At 41.7% G+C, this 16,586-nt stretch overlaps 1 protein-coding gene across 3 annotated transcripts in view; it reads left to right on the top strand.

Moving 5' to 3' along the window:
• The window catches only part of LOC118395826 (tetraspanin-9), a 318,797-nt gene that overhangs the window by 37,514 nt on the left and 264,697 nt on the right, over positions 1-16,586 (top strand). Inside the window, exon 1 of one of the 3 annotated variants that reach the window (XM_052466040.1) lies at positions 6,431-6,465. The exons of the other annotated variants lie outside the window; for them this stretch is intronic. The gene's annotated coding sequence lies outside the window, so the exon portion shown is untranslated. Of the gene's footprint in view, positions 1-6,430; positions 6,466-16,586 lie in introns of those variants that run through there. 3 annotated transcript variants of the gene reach the window in all.

The following is a 16,586-nucleotide window of genomic DNA, read 5'->3' as shown; positions in this document are numbered from 1 at the left end:
GTTAATTCTTCCACACATTCATTACCTACCTATAATACATCTCTGCACTTAAGGAAAGATTTTCATGTGCACCAATATTTTAATTATCATTTAATCTGACTATTCTCTCATTGATTTTATTTATACTGAACAAAAATATAAACGCAACATGTAAAGTGTTACACGTAGTCTACAGTTGTGAGGCCGGTTGGTCATACAGCTTAGTTCTCTAAAACTGAGTTGCAGGCGGCTTATGGTAGAGAAATTAACATTAAATTATCTGGCAACAGCTCTGGTGGACATTCCAGCAGTCAGCATGCCAAATGCACTGTGGTGTTGTGTGACACAACTGCACATTTTCGAGTGGCCTGTGTAATGATAATGCTGTTTAAACAGCTTCTTGATATGCCACACCTGTCAGGTGGATGGATTATCTTGGCAAAGGAGAAATGCTTACTAACAGGGATGTAAACTAATTTATGCACAATATTTTTGAGAAATAAGCTTTAAACATTTCTGGGATATTTTATTTCAGCTCATGAAACATGGGACCAACACTTTATATGTTGTGTTTATATTTTTCTTCAGTGTATAATAGTTTTTCTTGAGTGTAATTTTAAGAGCTGAGATTTACTTTGAAGTGAACACCATAGTGCCCTCAAAGCTCATCACTAAGCTAAGGACATTGGGACTAAATACCTCCCTCTGCAACTGGATCCTGGACTTCCTGACGGGCCGACCCCGGTGGTAAGGGTAGGGAACAACACATCCGCCACGCTGATCCTCAACATGGGGGCCCTTCAGGGGTGCGTGCTCAGTCCCTTCTTGTACTCCCTTTGCACTCATGACTGCATGGCCAGGCACGACTCCAAGGCCATCATTCAGTTTGCTGATGACACAACCGTGGTAGGCCTGATCACAGACAACGATGAGACAGCCTATAGGGAGGAGGTCAGAGACCTGACCGCATGGTGCAAGGACAACAACCTCTCCCTTAACGTGATCAAGAGTAAGGAGATGATTGTGGACTACAGGAAAAAGAGGACCGAGCACGCTCCCAATCTCATCGACGGGGCTGTAGTGGAGTACGTTGAGAGCTTCAAGTTCCTTGGTGTCCATCACCAAACTAATATGGGCTAAGCACACCAAGACAGTCGTGAAGAGGGCATGACAAAACCTATTCCCCCTCAGGAGACTGAAAAGATTTTGCATGGGTCCTCAGATCCTCAAAAGGTTGCACCATCGTGAGCATCTTGACGGGTTGCATCACTGCCTGGTATGGCAACTACTCGACCTCCGACCCCAAGGCACTACTGAGGTCCAGTACATCACCGGAGCCAAGCTTAGACCCCCCTGTATATATTCCCGCTATTGTTATTTACTGCTGCTCTTTAATTATTTGTTATTCTTATCTCTTTTTTTGTTGGAATTTTCATAGCTGCATTGTTGGTTAAGGGCTTGTACAGTTGAAGTCAGAAGTTTACATTCACCTTAGCCAACTACATTTAAACTCAGTTTTTCACAATTCATGACATTTAATCCAAGTAAAACTTCCCTGTCTTAGGTCAGTTAGGATCACCACTTTATTTTAAGAATGTGAAATTTCAGAATAATAGTAGAGAATTATTTCAGCTGTTATTTCTTTCATCACATTCCCAGTGGGTCAGAAGTTTACATACTAATTGAGTGTATTTGGTAGCATTGCCTTTAAATTGTTTAACTTGGGTCAAATATGTTGAGTAGCCTTCCACAAGCTTCCCACAATAAGTTGGGTGAATTTTGGTTCATTCCCCCTGACAGAGCTGGTGTAACTGAGTCAGGTTTGTAGGCCTCCTTGCTCGCACACACCTGTTCAGTTCTGCCCACAAATTGTCTATAGGATTGAAGGTAAGGGCTTTGTGATGGCCACTCCAATACCTTGACTTTGTTATCCTTAAGCCATTTTGCCACAATTTTGTAAGTATGCTTGGGTTCATTGTCCATTTGGAAGACCCATTTGCGACCAAGCATTGACTTCCTGAGTGATGTCTTGAGATGTTGCTTCAATATATCCACATCATTTTCCCTCCTTATTGATGCCATCTATTTTGTGAAGTGCACCAGTCCCTCTTGCAGCAAAGCACCCCCACAACATGATGCTGCCACTCCTGTACTTCACGGTTGGGATGGTGTTCTTCAGCTTGCAAGCCACCCCCTTTTTCCTCCAAACATAATGACGGTCATTATGGCCAAAAAGTTATATTATATATATATTGTTTTAAACTTTTCTCCAAAAAGTATGTTCTTTGTCCCCATGTGTAGTTGCTTCCTTGTTGAGCAGGTTATGTCGATAGAGGACTTGTTTTACTGTGGAAATAGATACTTTTGTACCTGTTTCCTCCAGCATATTCGCAAGGTCCTTTGCTGTTGTTCTGGGTTTGACTAGCACTTTTCGCACCAAAAATGTTCATCTCTAGGAGACAGAACGCGATGAACAGAGTAGCAGTAGCGTAAAAAAAGTGGGTGGTGGGTGGGACACAATGCACATAGCCCGGTTAGCCACTGTGCAGGGGCACTGGTTGGTCTGCCCAATTGAGGTAGTATGTACATGAATGTATAGTTAAAGTGACTCTGCATATATGATAAACGGAGAGTAACAGCAGTGTAAAAAGAGGGGTGGGGGGCACACAATGCAAATAGTCCGGGTAGCCATTTGATTACCTGTTCAGGAGTCTTATGGCTTGGGAGTAAAAACTGTTGAGGAGCCTTTTTGTCCTAGACTTGGCACTCCGGTACCGCTTACCATGCGGTAGAGAGGACAGTCGATGACTGGAGTGTCTGGGGTCTTTGACAATTTTAGGGCCTTCCTCTGACACCGCCTGGTGTAGAGGTCCTGGATGGCAGGTAGCTTTGCCCCAGTGATGTACTGGGCTGTTCGCACTACCCTCTGTAGTGCCTTGCGGTCAGAGGCCGAGCAGTTGCCGTATCAGCTGTAGAACCTTATGAGGATCTCAGGACCCATGCCAAATCTTTTTAGTTTCCTGAAGGGGAATAGGCTTTGTCGTGCCCTCTTCACGACTGTCTTGGTGTGTTTGGACCATTCTAGTTTGTTGTTGTGGATACCAAGGAACTACTGTTTATACAGATGAACGTGGTACTTTCAGGCATTTGGAAATTTCTCCCAAGGATGAACCAGACTTGTGGAGGTCTACAACTTTTTTTCTAAGGTCTTGGCTGAATTCTTTTGATTTTCCCATGATGTCAAGCAAAGAGGGACTGAGTTTGAAGGTAGGCCTTGAAATACATCTGCAGGTACACCAGGTACACCTCCAATTGACTCAAATGATGTCAATTAGCCTATCAGAAGCTTCTAATGCCATGACATTGTTTTCTGGAATTCTCCAAGCAGTTTAAAGGCACAGTCAACTTAGTGTATGTAAACCTCTGACCCACTGGAATTGTGATACAGTGAATTAATCTGTCTGTAAACAATTGGAAAAAATACTTGTCATGCACAAAGTAGATGTCCTAACCGACTTGCCAAAACTATAGTTTGTTAACAAGAAATTAATTACTCCAACCTAGGTGTATGTAAGCTTCTGACTTCAACTGTAAGTAAGCATTTCACTTACAACACCTGTTGTATTTGGCACATGTGACAAATAAAATGTTATTTGATTTGAAGTGCAAAGTGTAGGAATATGCCTATAGGTGAAATCAGACATGGTGGAATGGCAGGGAAATCTCAATGCTGTGAACCAAGAGGTTGTGAGCTGAAATCCCAGATGAGGACATGTTATATAATAATTACAATACATTGTGTGTTTATTCATGTAGTATGTCAAATTGTGTTAAATATGTAGATTGAAAACGCTATGATAAAAGCTCTGTGTGTGTTTCGGTGTCCTTAGCATTGCCAAAAGACAGCTGTGAATTGGTTTACCAATCAGGGTCTTGATGGACCACGTGCCCAAGATAGAATGTTTTTTATCTTTTATTTTGGGTGGAAGGGGAACGTTTATTTGAGACCATCAGGCTATGTCCTCGGGACAAACCGGGGACTTGACAAAACCTCCCAGGGGACCATGACACAACATCCCAAGAATGTCCTACAAAAGTCCTCGGGGACGTCCCAGAGACAAACTTGGAACTAGATAAAATCTCCAGGGGACAGTTTGACACAATGCTCCAAGAATTTCCTAAAACCAACCATGACACAACATCCTGCCGACTTTAGGCGACCATTTTGTGATGTCCTAATGACTCATTATTGTTAGCAGGGAATATTATGAAGATGAATACACCAGCTTTTGGCGTTCCTTTATTAGACCTGTGCATCCCTAGTTTTCAGGTTGACATTTATTGTCATGAATCTTGCCCTGGAGGCAGAACTTCGTCAAAGTTGTCTGTAATCGTTAAAATTCATGAAAACAAAAATATGCTTTTTGGTCTTAATTGAAGGTTAGGGTTAAGCATTAGGGTTAGCAGTGTAGTTAAGGTTATGTTTAAACTCGGATGTTATTACTTTTTGGCTGTGCCAGCTAGTGACCACTCCGCATTGCTGCCTCCAGGGAAAGATTCATGACAATAAATGCCATCCTGCCTCTAGTTTGAGAACACTGCAACTTCAAACTAGGGCAATCACTAACATTTTCTATTCTATCCCATTTTTAAATGCCCCATATAATCAGTTTGAAGCTGTTTCACTGGCATACAGCCAAAAGCTCCTGACAAGGAAAATGTAATATGAGGTTTAATTACATATTTATATATGCAATTTAGCGACTTAGTCATGTATGCATACATTTTACGCGTGGGTGGCCCTATGAATCGAACCCACAACTCTGGCAGTGCAAGCACCTTGCTTTCCCGACTGAGCCATACAGGACCATATCTGCATACACCACAGGTCCAATGGGAAAAGAGAACAGACACAGTCAACCAGGTATTAATTTGTGCTACTTTGCTCGCAAATTTTGGTTTTATCAAGATGTATGATTATCTTGCCTCTCTTCTGCAGTGAGGGCTGTTTTCCCTTGGAGTGCCCTCTGTACCTGAATGTGTTGCTATAGAGTTTCTGCTCCTGCTGAGAGAGAGGGGAATGACGGTTATTTGCCTATTAGGGGGTTTCAGGAAAATAGGGAGGAGAGAGAAATACGAATGTAAGATTGGCCTTGTATAATTCTGCTTAAGTTAGAAGCACAGAAAACAGTGGACAATAGTGACCTTACAGTTTTTTGAGTGAGTGAAGATTAGTGGGACTTTCTCGCTCCTTTATTCCATGTACAGAGCCCTAATAACATGCTCTGTTATGTTTAGTTAAACAGTTTTTAATCACACATGCTATATCTCATTTGAAATTTGTTATTTTCTCACTCTTGCCTCACTGGGGCCTGTGTGAACCACACACCAACATACTATTTCAATAATTAAAACTCCACTCTCCCGTTCTCCATGTGAATATATCGCCAGTCCCTGGCCCTTATTCTCACTGCAATGGTTGTGTTTGTTTACCATTTCGATTGTGTTTGGTGTGAGCAGTAGAATAGCAATAGAGGCACAGGAGTCAGTCAGGGATGAGTGAGTGAATGGGGTTAGCGGGCAGTGGGTGAGTTACAGTAGCCATAGAATCTCATAACAATGCCTCTGCCCTAACTTCTACTACCCTCTGTATCCCCTAGCTCCTGTTTCTCCACCCAATCTATCTCTCATTATCACCTTGTCTGTGTACATTCTCTCATTAGCTCTGTAAATATGGGGGAATTTTCTTGTGTGCTGCCAGCACGGCAGAGGGAATATTCACACAGTTTGATTGTGCCAGGCCTGCTGCTGCTGGTAGTGGGGCTGATGTGGGCTACTACTTACTCACAGTTCACTTAGAGTTCTGTCTCACATCAGGCCTGCTGAGCCAAGGGACCACAGTCTACACTAGTAACCACACAAATCGTAGAGGAGTGCTGATCTAGGATCAGTTTAGCCTTTTAGATCTTAATTATATCAACGGAGGCCACCTGATCCTAGATAAGCACTTCTACTCTGAGAAGCTTTGTAAAGAAAGCCTACTGTCTCAACATGTTAGACTAACTGAACTGTCACTGGAAGATCAATGTATGTCCAAAGAGCAGTGGGCGTAACCCCGATCCCATACATCACACTTCAAATAAAGTGCTCTCCAGCTCAGGAAATCTGGATCAAAGGCCATGATGATGACGAAAGCGTCTGCTAAATGGCATATTATTATTATTATATATGGGAATGTGTGGATACCTAATCAATTGTACAACTGAATGCATTCAACTGAAATGTGTCTTCTGTATTTAACCTAACCCCTCGGTGAGGTGCAGGGGGCTGCCATAAATCAACATCCACGGCACCCAGGGTACAGTGGGTTAACTGCCTCGCTCGGGCAGAACGACAGATTTTTACCTCGTCAGCTCGGAGATTCGATCCAGCAACCTTTCGATTCCATGCCCAACACTCCAACCTGTTACCCAGGAAACATGGCTGGTAGGTAACAGGACCCTATAGGTTGGATGACACCTAGGCTTGTTTTTATTGTAGATGAATGAATGGAGAATGTGTGTTTCACCAGGGGCATCAGGGCATGTGGTGTGGTCTTAAGAACATTATTTAACAAGGAGCTATTTGGTTTGATGGACTGAAACAAGGTTTAGGTTGCTGGAACATTACTGGAGTTGTTTATGAATCACTCTTCTGACGCAATCACTCTTCTAACAAGGTAACCAACCCCCCTTTTTCAAGCTGATAGTTGTATGATAGTAGTCATGTTTGTACCATTGAGTATATTTTATTCTATTATCAAACATATTCATACAATATAACTCTTGTGTTAGTGAACATTTTAGATAAGATTGGAGGAAAATCAAAGGAAGCTCAATCTCTGATTGTATTTTCTTGCAATGAGCGCCATCTGGTGAAAGTGGCATGGAACTACATAGTGTTCTATGTTGTCTACTTTAGAGAAACTCATGCATGGCTTTTTGTGTTCCCATCAGTGGTGGCTGGAGCTAAAGGAGGACAGGCTCATTGTAATGGCTGGAATGGCGTGGTAGCTCCAGCCTAAACTGGTTCCCATTGTTTCATCTGTTACTTCTACAACTCCTAATTGTAGACCAACTGAGTGAAGTCAATTCCATTGAAATGTTTTTATTACAATGTCAACAATACTACAGTGTTTGTTTGGAAGAAGAAACTGCTTTAGAGGTGCAATGCAGCCTTTTATCTAACTATACAATTATTTCTGGGTAGCAGTACCTTACTGTGATTGCTTTCAAATCAAATAGTCAAAATGGCCTTCTTACCAAAGAGCAATTTCTCAGGCAAGAATTTTGCTAGGACTGCCTAGGAGTGGTCTGAGTGTGGAGGGGAACATGGAAAAGTAGCTGTTATTGGCAGAGAGTTTTAGAACTATTTTTCTTATGGGTGTATTAATTCATTTACATGCCAAAGTTCCAACCCACAAAAACAGACTGACATTTTAGGTGTTTTTTTCAAACAGCTCTTACACTAAAAGGTTATCATAATTTTCAAAATTTCACAGTATCTTTTAAACCTCATAGTGTGTAAATATGTACATAAAACACAAATCCAATTTTTAGCTGCACTGGGCCTTTAAATTGATGTTAACCGGTAGTGGTGTTATCGAGGTACATTGCATAATTGGAAACCAGGGAGACGAAGACGGAACATCAGAGATACTGTGTGCTGAAGGAAAGTGCTCCCCTGGGCTATTCATTCATATTATACTGAGAGCCACTGAACCTACCTCCCTGACTCAAAATCAATGTTCTGACAAAATTACATTGGGTACAAGTGATCACTCAATCGGTCGTACTGTACATGTGGTATGGGTGATTATTCCCGACTATGCCACTAGATGGAAGTAGTGTAGTCTTGATGTGGCAGAGTCAGGGTAGTCACTGGTACCACAACCACAAAGTAATAATTATGGCTAAATCCCACCTATTTCTACAATTTATATTAATACAGCTCATGATAACCACCTTAACCACACTCCTAACCTTATGCCTAACCCTTAAGACCAAGCAAGAAAACAAATGAATGAATTTAAGATATAGCCAATTTTGACCTTGTAGCTGTGGTAACTAGTGACAATCCAGATTCAGTAAAGATGTCATGTTTGGGATTGGGCAGTTGGCAGCGCTTGCCATATGTCCATATTAAAAACGCATAGCTTTGGATGTAGTTAAAATTTTACTATATCACTTCTGTGATCACATTTTAACAAGAACCCTATTAAAGTTAAATATGCAATTTGCATAAGGAAACTTCAGAACATGCTTCAACCCTGTGTATTTACAGTCAGAAGAAGCTCACTGTTCAAATGGAATAGCTTATGACTCCACAGCACTGACTGACTGCACTGTGCTAACTAAGAGTGACTCAGCCACTCTATTTCAGGGTTCCCAATCATCCATCTCATGTGATGTGAGTCTAAAAGATCTACTTGTGATTTCCATCGTAGATCAGCATTACTTGCGTCAGTCAGTCAGTCAGGGCCAGGTGCAATCAAACCATGATGAGATCCGATCTGCCAGTGGCATTCCTTGAACCCCTGCCTTGCCCAAATCAGGAGCACTGAGCCATTCAAAATCCCTTAGCTCTCTGCTCTGTATCGATCCCAGTTTGGTCTGAGTTCATTCTGTCTTCCCTGTCCTGTCATTAATCTCTGTCCCCTCCCTGGTTTGCCCCCTGCTGACCCCCTGTCTCAGTCCGGAGGGGCCAGCTGGGTAGGATGGTGTTAGCTGGAGTGAATGCAGGCAGGCGCAGGCTGCCGGCAAGGTTTGTGACTGACCCGACAGGCTTTCACATAACTAACCGTGTATATGCCGGGACGCGAGGGGGGTAACAGAATCCCAGCCTGATGTCCTGGCCCGTTTAGGGAGTAAATATAGCAGTACAGAGAGCAGCAACGTTACTTCAGTGCTGTGGGCTGAAACTGAGGTCCACACTGCCCCCCTCTCTCTCTGCCTAGCCCTCTCTCACTGCCCCTCACTCTTCTGGAAGAGCTCGGAAGGATAGAGAGGGCACTGCTGAATCACAATATGAATCACCCAGCTCGGCCCCCTATACATAGAATAAATAGAGGTAGGGCAAATGGCAGGCTATATGCTCATGTTGCACTGGGCATGGGAGATAAGACCTCTCTTTATTTCCCAGGCAACATGAGGCATGGAGCTTCTGTTGGCTGACTTTACTCTGCATATAATGCATTTATTAGATTTGCTATCATGAGTAGAAGTGCTGTGGTAGAATGGATTTTCCATATTTAGTGTGATTGCAAAGAAACACACTACTGTTAAAAAGGTGCTGCATGGTTAGTCTGCGTCCACATTTGCCGTGCTGCATTTACAGTGATACGACCACTGCAGAAGTCAGGACATTCATACTTCTTGCGCTTCGCAGAGCTGTTGTGAAGGAAGTGAGTTTGTGTTTATACAGGATGTACCGCCCCCACATACCGTCAACCAATCATGTCAATGCGGAGCTATATGGAGCCCTCAGAATTGTTACAAAATCGCATTGATACACAGTTCGGTTTTGGCCTTTGCATACCTCTGAAAGCTTTGCAATTGTGTCACACTGTCCATACCAAGCTTCCGACGCATTTTCAGATCAAGCAAAAATTGTTTTTTATTCCCGTTATGGGAACAAAATCAACAGATGCGTGAGGTAAAAAGTGGTGTTCGCTTTCCTATTCAATGAAAAAATATTTTTCAATGATTTCCTACAAAAGTAAGCGTAGTTCTGCGAAATATCAACGGAACTGCTAGTGTACGCTTCCAAAACATTTTACATTCAAAGCCTGCATATTTTACCGATCTTACCGAGCTTTTCACCGATCAAGTAAACTGAAAATGATAGCTGTTTGCTTTGTAGATCAATGTGAGGGCTTTGTAGTCCCAAGTTTAAAAAAAAAAATTTAAGTTCAGATATTTTTATATAATAGGCCTATTATAGCACAGCTTGAGTATAAATCATCTGTGAAATCAAGTTGTAAAAAATATCTAAACATTTATGAATCTTTTATCATTATTAATTGGAAATATGAGATTATTACCTTTGCATTAAACCTCAGAGATAGTTGCTGACATTTTGTATATTAGCCTAACTATTACATAATTGTTGTGTTTTGATTAGAATTACAGTAGCTAAGTGTATTAAATCTCCTAATGGGAGACATTTAGCTAAATGTGTATTTGCCAATATGCTAAACGTGTATCATTACAGCTGGGTGCAGTGGTGTTGAATACCAATGTCTCCCAATCTGTTTAGGCTGTCATGAAACACAAATCACATCCATTCCATCGTAAGTCTTGGTGATAATCATCCCACTAAGAAAACTGTGTTATGTGCTCCCTGGAAAATGCAAATCTGCCTTTCTATAGGCTCAGGGTTATCTGCACTATGAAGCTCGAGTTGCATTTTATGTCATTTTTTTGAAGTTTTTTGGAAGTTTCAAGGAACCTTTTAACTTGAGATCTTTTCACCAAAATCCAGTGCAGATGTTGGATAATACCTTTCTAATCTCCTTGTAAAAATTCAGTGGACACCGCGCTGGTGTTAAGTTCTACAGAGTGACAGTGTCATTCCAATCAAACTCAGGAATACCTTGTTGTTTCCAGAGAGCATTCCTTTTGTAGATATGGGCTGGAATACTATACCAGCTTCACAGTGGTCATTCAATTCCACCAGGACCACCAATTCAGTGCCTTTTGAGAAGTGGAACTTGGTCAAAAAAAAACTTTTGATTTAACCTCATTTTAACATTCTGTCATAAAGAGCACATGTTCAACTTCATAAAAAAAAGTATTTTCCCATCCCAAGAGGTTAAATGAAAAAAATACTACAGTAAGTGCCAAATAAAGTAACAGGGTTGACCGTAACAGGGTTGACCGTAACAGGGTTGACGATTTCTTCTTAAATCAGCTATAAAATCCCTTGTGACAAGGGGAATGGAGTGGGAATTGAATGCAAGCTTCAGATCTGCTCAGTTTTCCACCACAAAACACCAAAAAGAGTAGATCCAGCTCACCTGCTTTTACTCTATTATTTGACGATTAGACTTTCAATGTTTCTTTCGATGTTTATTTTTAAGGAATAGTTTCACCATATTAAAATGAGAGTTCAGTTCCCATAACTGGGTTGACCTTAAAATGAGGGACAGACGTGAATGAAACACCTAATCGCATGAAGTAAATAATAATCTTCAGAATTGGAAAAAAAAGCAACAAAATAACTAAGGCTTTACAATGATAGTGAAACTTGGAGAAAGGTTGAGATTAAGTTGGTTAATTTTCCTAGAAGTGACACAGGGTTGATGGAGGGAAGTCGAAATGTAAAAACGTTGCACTTTAGCGAGCCTTTATTCATTTAATAAAAAATAGGATTTACTGAATTCTCCATGGAACTTCATTCAATATAACAAGCTTTTAAAATTGAATATTGGTACACAATTTCTACTTAAAATATCAAAAGGGACGCAAAATACACTCTTTTCGTGGAACGACCCACCATGCTAAGCCAGGCACTGAATTTCATTGCGATTGTTATTGGCAAATGTTCATCCAAATAAATTGTGTAGTGTTTTTACATAAGAAAAGCCTTCAGAATCTTACCATAGAATTGAACATGACTATATTCAACACAAGGTCAACATTGACAATAGGAATCCAAAGCATAATTACATTGAAATATAACCAATACACACGAGCACAGTGTATTTAGCAAATAATGCACAGTCTTTGGTGGCTGTGATAAGAAACACCGACAATATGTACGAATATCAATACGAATGAGTATGTTGAACGTGCTAAAAACCACTACAAATGATTTTTCTAGCTGTTGAAGGTAGAAAATATACAAAAGAAAACCCTCAATGTTCTTTAATATTAACAGTTGAATAGGAATCTATTTAGTTTTGCCTTGCTATACACTGTCAATCAACTCCGTACTCAATATGTACATTTCCCAACTAATCTATACTATATAAGTCCAGTCTTTCAGTCCCTCACCTCTTTCCAATATCAATCAGCGCCCCTCTGTCTCAGTATGTGTAGCCCATGTATCTGATGCTGTCTGGACCAAAACATGTGGCCACTGTAGCATTTGATTGATTGATGCCAGCAAGCATTTGGCCTGCCTTGATAAAAACAAATATAAAAATAATTTGCCAATCACAGTTAAGCTAAGCTCAACTGTGGGTTGTCCTAGCGTAGCAAAATGCCCCTCAACGGAGGCCAGTTTGGATTTGGCTTCACACTAATAAAATTCCATCCTAAGCAAAATGTCATCATTGTCAGACATGTGTTTCTGGTCTGCTTGTGTTGATGTCCTGCAGGAGCTAGCTTGCTAAATCATCCCTTTCCTAAGCCATGGATCGAGATGTGGATTTGGACTTGTGGTTTTGACTTAATTCTCTGTAAAGGCCAATTATTAAAAAGGCAATTCTGAATTACCATAAATTCATATATTGTGACACTGGCCTGAGACGATTGAAGTTCAATATGTAGCCTAGATGTGGTCTCACATTAACTAGCTAGCTAACTTAGCAAACATTTTTAGCTCGGTAGGCTATTAAAACTAAAACTAAAAGCGTACTGCACACACCCAGGCCCTACCGCAGCCGACCGGGAGGTCCTTGGGGTGACGCACAATTGGCCTAGTGTTGTCAGCTCTGCCATGCAGTACGCTTTAATGAACCAGCTAAGATAGCTAGCTGCGCGCACACACACGCACACGCACACGCACACACACACACACACACAGGGACACAGATGGACAGACAGAAATCAGTACCATGGACAGCCACATGATATTTAGCAACATTGATTGGACTAAATTGTTTTTGGTATCTTTAAGTTTGTTTTCAGTGTATTTGATGTTTAAGTTGAAATGGTGCTGGAATGGCGGAGGCAGTGGTGCTGCTGACTTGCGGTAACTCTGTGGTTCTAAATCACTAGTTGTTTAGCAAACCGTGGAAAACATTAACTTGCTTGACCATGCTGCAGGTCATATAACTGTTTGTTACATGCAATATTTGCTTTGTGGACTTCACTGGACAGATTTTGTTTCGTGATGAAACAAAACTATGTGTAGTTGAATTTATTCCCCCACTGTGTGACTGTTGTCTTCTTGTTGTCACGGCCTTATTGTATATCACAGTGGTGTACTGTATGAATGAATGGGTTATTTTATTTACTTGTTATTTTACCAGGTAAGTTGACTGAGAACACATTCTCATTTGCAGCAACGACCTGGGGAATAGTTACAGGGGATGAATGAGCCAGTTGTACACTGGGAATTATTAGGTGACCGTGATGGTTTGATGGCCAGATTGGGAATTTAGCCAGGAGACCGGGGTTAACACCCCTACTCTTATGATAAGTGCCACAGGATCTTTAATGACCGCAGTGAGTCAGGACACCCGTCAAACATCCCATCTGAAAGACGGCACCCTACACAGGGCAGTGTCTGTGGGGCATTGGGATATTTTTTAGACCAGAGGAAAGACAGCCCTCCAACAGCATCTGGTCTCCCATCCAGGGACTGACCAGGATCAACCCTGCTTAGCTTCAGAAGCAAGCCAGCAGTGGTATGCAGGGTGGTATGCTGCGAACAAAGCAAATGTCAAAGCATAGGTTGTAATTTGGCTTTATTATTGGCTTGGCTTCCCCAGTGTTTTTACCCACGCACCACTACTGTTCCCGACCCTCCTCCTCCCGCTGCTGCTGGCCTTGCGCCGTTATGCTCCTGAAGTTGCCGTTAATAGGCTGCACCAGGGGTCGGCAACCTTTTCCATTTGGAGTGTCAATTTATCTTACCATTTCTACCGATCTGCGTGCCAGTTCTGATTTTCATGTGCACATGTCATTTATAATAGACTTTGTATCTCAAAATGATTGTCTAAAAGTAGGCTAATAGCCTATATAAAGCCAACAAATATAAATAATGCTGCCTGCAGGTAGAAAATATCCTGATTTTAAAATAATATCCTATAAATGTACATTTTAACAGAGACCTTTATCCAGAGCAACTTACAGTAGTGAGAGCATACATTACATAACTTTTTCTCTCCACACAGGTCCCCAGTGGGAATTGAACTCACCACCCTGATGTTGCAAGTGCCAATGCTCTACCAACTAAGCCACATTGGCTACGCATCAAGCTTGAAACATTGTATCAACTATCAACTGTGTCCGGCTCGAAGCTTGCGCTAGCAAACTTGCAACATTTTCTAGCATATTCTGGGCCCTCAGAGTTTCCTGCGGCAGTGAGCTCGGGACAGACCCAGCTTTAGGCTATTTGTGCAAGAGATAATAAGTAGTCAGGTATTTTATGATGCTTTCACTGGTTCAGAGCATTACATTTTTCGATTTCATACCAAGTGATTATGTAAAGAAATATTTTTCAAAGGAACTATTGTCATTCTCAATGGATTCTAAAAACATACTTTGTTTACTAGCAGTTTGAGGTGAAGAAGAAAAAATACTTTAGGAAGCTCCACAGCTCATTACTGGTGGTGAGTTAAGACAATCAGAAATACTATCAGACATCCCCAAATGGGCACATTTATAGGCTTACATTTGCTTGCAGGCCAGGTAGCCTAAGCCTAGTTCTATATGTGTAATCAGGTGCGCTTCTTTACTCAACAATGACAGAAGCACTCCAAACAAAAGACAATGAATAAATTGACAAAACTCGTAAATGAGAAACAAGTTGGTTTATTTCAATCAATTTACGAGTTTTGTCAATTTATTCATTCTCTTTTGTTTGGAGTACTTCTGTCAATGTTGAGTTTGTGAGCTCTGCAAACAACATGTCCACCCCAACAATTAGAATGGTAAATGACTGTAATAATAATATATTTAACACATTAACAGAAATTACCGTAACCAAACACACATTGTAGATTTGAAATGATCGGAATTCTGGAGAGAGACATGCCTTGTGCGTCTTAGCCACACTTTTTTACATGCCTTGTGCGTCTTAGCCACACCATTTTTACATGCCTTGTGCGTCTTTGCCACACCATTTTTACATGCCTTGTGCATCTTAGCCACACCATTTTTACATGCCTTGTGCATCTTAGCCAAGCCATTTCAATTGGACCGTGGCATCTCCGTGGCCTCCTTAATGGATGAGTCCACTGAGACAGGCAGAAAATCAAAACGGTGTCTTGTGTGCCATGAAATGATGTTCTCTATTTGACACTGCTGGACAAAATAAATCTTTGTCGACCAAAATCCTATCCACCAAACCGACCAGTGGACTAAATGGGGTCAGCCCTAAATGAGAGTTAAACTTACTTATTTGCATGATCATTGATTTTATGAGGTATCTGTTGAAAAAAAAATGTTTTAATTTTTTTGGCTGTCTCCTGGTGTGTCTTAGTCATTGGAGGCTGCTGAGGGGAAGACGGATCATAATAATGACTGGAATACAGTCAAAGGAATGGAATCAAACTCATCAAAGACGTGGTTGATACTACTCCATTCCTCCGTCCTCCCCTCAGCAGCCTCCACTGGTCTTAGTGTCTTAGCCAGTGAATGAATATGCAATGAGACTATGCACTCAGGTGTGGAGAACAGCTGTCAGAGACTGAAGGAGCGTAGCACTCAGAAAGTGGGTGATGAGGGATGCTAGCAGATACAGACTTCCAATCATTGCGCTAGTTAGCATTGGCTCGCGAAACTACCTCTAAATTCCTTCATACTGAACAAAGAGACATAAAACTGGTATCCACTAGTTCATCTCACTCTTGGGAAAGTAGATAAATGGCCTCATTGCCAAAATACCGAAGTATCCCTTTAAGTCAGCCCTTATTCAGTGTGCACCGCCTGTCATGATGCATCCGCCACATGTTTCATCACACAGAGAATGCCACAGCCTTGCGAAGGCGAAGAAGCAACACACCGTCTTACCTACAGTACAATACTGTACTTTGACCCCTAGGTTATGATTGCTTCCCTCAGTGCGTATAGCGATGTATTGTAGTGGATGTCCATAGTCTTGCACACTTTCACTATTTCATTCACGATGATTCCAGGATTTGAAGGTTGTTTCTTTTAACGGTTCTCCATGAAGGCTTTACTCACGATCACACTGTAGGGCTTTAAGGGTTCATGCTTAGAATAGTGGAAAGAGTGGGTGATGGAAATGACGGCAGGGGAAAGTGTGAATCCTGCAATGAGAAAAGCATCTAGCCGACACTACCTGCTGTGTCCTTTCCCATCACACTAAGTATGCATACACACACACGCACACACACATCTGGAGGATGTATTGACGCCTCAGGCTCGTGCTGTGTTTCTGGCCTTAGTGTTCCCCTGCGGAGAGCCCTCAGTGAGCGCAGGCAGACATTATGGTCACTAGGACACCTAAAGGACAAACAGTGGCCAGGTGCCAGTGAGTCTGCGAGGCGCCTGACTCATCTTCTCCTCTGACAGACGCAGAGGGTGGCATGGTACACACACACACACACACACACACACACACACACACACACACACACACACACACACAGCCTCGCAGCCCCGCAGCCCCGCTCAGCTATGTGCTGCCCCCAGAGCGCCACCGCTAAATAT

The sequence above is a fragment of the Oncorhynchus keta genome, chromosome 17, assembly GCF_023373465.1.
Source record: "Oncorhynchus keta strain PuntledgeMale-10-30-2019 chromosome 17, Oket_V2, whole genome shotgun sequence".
In the NCBI taxonomy this organism is placed as follows: domain Eukaryota; kingdom Metazoa; phylum Chordata; class Actinopteri; order Salmoniformes; family Salmonidae; genus Oncorhynchus; species Oncorhynchus keta.
Note: the sequence above shows the minus strand (reverse complement) of the source record. Positions and strands in the feature narration are given on the sequence as shown.